Below are 5,488 nucleotides of genomic sequence, written 5' to 3'. Positions count from 1 at the left end.
GAACTGCGTCAATACATGAGGGCTGAGGTCACTTGAGAATACCAAGGACACAACAACCTGGGCTTCGTGAGGTGGTGATGGACACAACATGGTGATGATGGTTGCAGGTCTGAGTGGAAAATGACAGCTGGAAGGGCCAGATCACCCCCAAACTCTCACCTGTGTGTTACCGCCTCAACTTTCCAGCAGATTATCATGCTTCAATGTTTTCAGTGAAAAGGTTTTGAGAGAAACCAACTCCAAACACCAAGAAACAGAGGAAAAGATGGAGAAGGCAGAAAGGTGAATAGAGCCCCAAGGAAAACACATCAGCCCATTCTCTGCAGCTGCTGAAAGATGGGAGAGAAGAGAGGATAGCACTGAGTCTTAAGAGGTTTTAATATTGCTTAAGCACTGCAGGATACAAGAGGAAGGAGTGATTAGATTATCAAGATAATCAGATGCCTAAATGTCAGCGAAAATTTACAAGCATACTAATAAAAAGGAAGATATGGCTCAGTCAAGGGGACAAATTAAAACTTCAGAGGAGACTCAGAAGTTGGAGCAACTAATCAAAGATGTCTAGATGCTCCTTTTATCCAGGGTATGGGCAAATGAGTAAGAAAATAAGGAAAATAAATAGATAAATAATAAGAGGGGATAAGGGATAAGGGTAGATTGAATACTAGTGGTCAATGGGAGGGAGGGGTACGGGGTATGGGATGTATAAGATTTTTGGTTTTTCTTTTTACTTTTTTTCTGGAGTGATGTAAATGTTCTAAAAATGATCACAGTGATGGATACAAAACTATGTGATAATATTGTGAGCCACTGATTGTGCACCGAGGATGGACTTATGTGTGTGACGATTTCACAATAAAAATATTTTAAAAATAGCTACTAAAAAGAACAAAAAAATACACGAGGTCCGCTTTATCATCATAAGAAACTCTAGAAATATTATGGGATTGCTGGAATTTGTTTGTTTAAGTCAAGGAAATCCATTGAGAGTGTGTAAATGAATACAGGATAAATCAGCCTCCCACACCATAGCTGCCTAGAAGTCTGAGCTGGCCTCTTCTCACTCCTCTCCGTGGAGGATCCAGCAGTTTGTCAGCAAAGACTGAAAATGCTGCTGGAAGGGAGTTTGGCCCCTTCACAGCCTTTCATGCAGGATTCTTGTCGGTCTACCTAAGGGCAGAGAAAGAGAAAGAGCAGGCTCTCCAGTACCAGTGGCTTCACCCACTGGCGATAAATGCCCGTTTGGCCCTGCAGGCAAGCGTGCCTTTATTGGGATGCAGCACCTGCTAGCAAGGCTGCAGGGTGGGTATGTGCAGACCTTGCTGGTTCCCAGCCTCTGGAGGTTGCAGATATTCAGCAGAAGAACGTGCGTTCACCCATCGACCAAATTAAAACGTTCACCTCTCTTAGAATAGTACTCAGTAGAGATACGCTGAAGAAAAAAAAGAATTTAAAAAAATTATTTGTTATTCTTTCTTTAACCTTCCAGAGTTTATTACAGTGTGGATTTGACACTAAAATCTTTAACTATGCTGTCCATTCCAATTCACACTGTTTTTAAGGGAAAGCACATTGACTGCATGTCCTTCTGTGTCTTGAGTCTTGTTCTCTTTTTCTGTAAAATAAAACCTCAGCCACATTTGCTTGGCCATTCTCCTAATTAAACCTCAGCTGTGAGGAGACCTCTACTTTGGTTGCGCTGCGAACTTGCTGTCAGTTCTGTCATCGTCTTATAGTTTGGGGGAGAAAATATATATTTCAAATCTTATTTCAAGACGTGATCATTTTCTACCTCATCACAAAAGCCATAGCAAAATTTCTATAAGTTTTTCCAGATGTCCTTATGTCACTGATCCAGGGACACTGGAGAATAATTCTTGAAAAAGTCCCTCACTAGTGTACATACGGAAGAGTCTCTGCCCTCCTGAATTTTCCCATGCACCAAATAAGAAACTCAGCTTTATTCACATAGTTTTTAGAGAATCTACTTTTTTCTTAGGCTACTTTTGCCTATACAGCTGTTTATTGCCAAAGGGCTGTGTGAGCCAAAGCGAGGCCACACTAGCAGTTTCAGATGCAGTAATCCGCTCAGATCTTTTGATGATCAGAGATAGCCCCAATTTGGGATGGATATAAGAGCCTTTGCTAAACAGTAGTTTCTTATTCAACCTCCAAGCAATTAATTCTTTATTTTTCCCTCTGCTCACTTCCAATTGTTTATTACACACAACATTTTTGATGAGTAATGAAACTTAATGCACTAAACTGGGCATATAACCCAACATTTTTTATCATTTACAATGGGTTCAACACGATTCTTGAACTGAACTATTTAATCCTCTTTAAAACCCTATAAATAAGAACTATTATCTCAGCATTTCCATTTTACTGACTAGGAACTTGAAACACAGGAAGTTAAGTAACTTGTCAAAGTCCTATGGCTAGAAGAGATGAAATCAAGGTGTTGTAACTAAGTAAATTGACACTAGAATTTGATCTTGTCATCACTTTTCCATACTGATTCCTCCAACCCAGTTGGGATACAAATGTTTACCAATGGTAAAGGTGCCATATTAAAAAAGGGCTTTGGGATATCCATCAGCTGTAGGATACGCAAATAAATACATCTACACAGTAGAATACTATACAGCTATAAATAAGAACAAACTACGGATACACATAGCAGCATGATGACTCTCTAAACATCATGCTGAGTTTAAGAAATTAGACACAAAAGAGAACATATGATTTCTTTATATAAGAGCCTCTCAACTTGGGTACTATTGACACTTCGGGCTGGATAATTCTTTGTTCTGGGAGGGCTGTCCCATGCATTGTAGGATGTTCGGTAGCATCTCTGTCTTCTATATGTTAGATGCCAGTAGGAACCCCTCTCCCAGTTGTGACAATTAAAAATATTTTTCAGACATTGTCAAATGTCCTTTGGGGCCAAAATCATCCTCATAATTGAACCCTGATTTACATGATCAAAACAGGCAAACCTTATCTATGGAATTAGAGCTTAGAAAAGTGCTTACCCTGGGAGAAAGGATTTGACTGAGTGGGGAAAGAGAAAGACTTCTGGAAATGTTCTAGATCTTGATCGGAATGATGGTTATCGGCAAAATGTTATCAACAGTACACCTAAAATTTGTGAATATTAGTGTATGAAAGTTATATAATTTTTAGAAAATGAATGATTGACTTGGGAAGTGAGAGCTCAGAAGGCACTTTGGGAACTCACAGGAAGAGACCAGTCCCATGGGAGAGGAAGGATCCATGAAGACTTCCAGGGTATTAAATGGAGCACTGAAGGAAGAGAAGGATTAGAATGGCAGAATCAGTGGGATAGGGGAGGGCATGCAAGTCACAGGAAAAAGCAAGAACAAAAGGCAGAGAAGCAAGAAGATTCTTTATTAAGAATAAATCACAGGGTAGTTTTTTCTTATGAATATAACCAAGGGAAATTCAAAATGCATGCTGGCATAATGTGCTTCTAGGTGGTAGAATCTGGGTCAAAGCTGGGCTCATGAGGGGCTGTAATAATCACCATTTGGTAATGGTGAAAATTAAACCTTTCAAATTAAGTAGAATAAAAAACTATTGGATCTTTCAGCTCATTACCCCACTATTGCAGAATTCCCCACTGTCATCTATTCTTGCTATTTGTCCAGACTCACTCTGTCCCAGGTGGATGATGCTTCCGCTGCATTTTTCATATGGCTTGTCCAAATAGGAAGAAAATTCTCCTGGGAAGTTCCCTACTGTTTTTTTCAGCCATCATTTTCTTCCAGACTACTAATTACTGCTAGTTGCATTATTCGTCATCATCCCTAATTGAGCATGAACAATGGCTCAACACTGTAAAGAAAATGTTAGGAGAGAGTCGTTTTACTGAAGCCAGAGGATTTGGAGCTAACTCAAAGAAGAATAATGGGAAATAGAAATTCTACTGAGGATAAGGTAGCCACTGTCATAGTTTCAGGGAATGCAGATCTTCCTTATGCAGACAATGAGTGCTCATTACGTGTCTTTCAGTCCTGAGTGCAAAAGGACTATCGGACAACCCCTGGACAGGCACAGCAGAAGCCACTGGACAATCATTCATTGTCTTATATCATTCAGTGTCATATACACTATAATGTATTTGTGTGAGGTGGTGGGGATAACCTAAGATGTGAAGGTCAGTGCAACACTACGTTGTACATTGTTTCCTGATATACTTTTCTACATACAGAGATACAAAAACTAGTAAAGAATCAGGAGGGTGGCATAATCACCCTTCAGACTTTGACATTTTAAAGATCCTAGGCTTCCTTCTCTAAAACAGCTAAATATTTGTTTTCTCTGAGTAAGCTATTACAATTGTGGCCATGTCCATGTCTTCACTTTTACAAATCCTCTGTATCAGTTAGGAACAATTTTAATAACAAGTAAAAGAATCTCCAGTGAAGAGTGGCTTAATCAATAAAAACTTTATCTCACTTTTCAGAAAGTCTTATTAGGCAGATTTTTCTGAAGCTGACAACTGTCAACCCTGTCAACAAGGGCCTCCCAGTTGCTCAGGGGCCCATCAGGAAGTTACTGATGTCTTCTTCATAGTTGCAGGTTATCTTTTCCAGCTCAAAGCATTGCATCCTGGAAAAGCAAATCCAAAGTAAGGAGACAGAAGGAGAGCAAATGAAGGGCTTTTTCCTTGTACCACCTATATTTTATGAGGGTAAAAAAAAAAAAATTCCCAGAAGCCTTCTTACCTATACTGATGAAAACAAGCCACCAGACAAAGAGGAATGAGATTTGCATGATTGGCTTAAGTTAATCAGAACTCATTCTGGATCTGGATTAATTATAGCAGTCCTAAAGTAAGAGGACTTTCACTAAGGAAATAAATTGGGAAATGGTTTTTGGGTGAACAATCAACTGCATTTGCCAGATCTTGATTTTCTATTTATTTTCCTTGAATAACTTCAGTTCCATCTACACCAAGGGTGCATTCCATATATAAACATTGATCCCAGTTTAGACAATTAATTCAAAGTCACAAAGTTCAGACCTTACAACAGCATGTGGATTTAGGGCAGAGTCTTTAAATTTTCAAGGTGATCCCAGGACCATTTGTACCCTTAGTCATTCATTCAACAAACAGTAATTAAGCCCTCTCCCCTTTATGTCAAGAACTTCTTTGGGATGTGCACAGGCATGGAAGAATACAGAAATTAAGCAAAATGAAAAGCAAAACATATTGCATATCAGATTTTGATAAATGCCACGGAAACAGGTAAGGAAAGGATATTGGGTGCTGGAGTAAGAGCTGCATTTTAAATCTGATGTGTAGAAAAGATCTCATGGAGAAGATGACCTTGGAGTAGAGATGGGAGAAGTCATGTGGTTATCTGGGAGAAAAGCCATCAAGGCTGAGGGTGTAAAATCTCTAATGGGGAAATGTGTCTGATGTGTTTGAATGACAGTGCAAAAAGGCTGCATCTGG

The 5,488-nt window shown here is 39.3% G+C and overlaps 1 long non-coding RNA gene across 1 annotated transcript; it reads right to left on the bottom strand.

The window, feature by feature from the left end:
- Positions 1-889: 889 nt before the first annotated feature.
- Positions 890-4,630, bottom strand: LOC143665254 (uncharacterized). The gene is made up of 3 exons (XR_013166814.1): positions 4,486-4,630; positions 3,681-3,861; positions 890-1,432 (listed from the first exon to the last, which is right to left on the bottom strand). It is a non-coding gene; the product is annotated as an uncharacterized LOC143665254 (long non-coding RNA).
- Between the last annotated feature and the right edge of the window lie 858 nt (positions 4,631-5,488).

The sequence above is a fragment of the Tamandua tetradactyla genome, chromosome 21 (assembly GCF_023851605.1).
Source record: "Tamandua tetradactyla isolate mTamTet1 chromosome 21, mTamTet1.pri, whole genome shotgun sequence".
Taxonomy (NCBI): Eukaryota; Metazoa; Chordata; class Mammalia; order Pilosa; family Myrmecophagidae; genus Tamandua; species Tamandua tetradactyla.
This window is presented reverse-complemented; position numbering and strand designations above follow the sequence as displayed.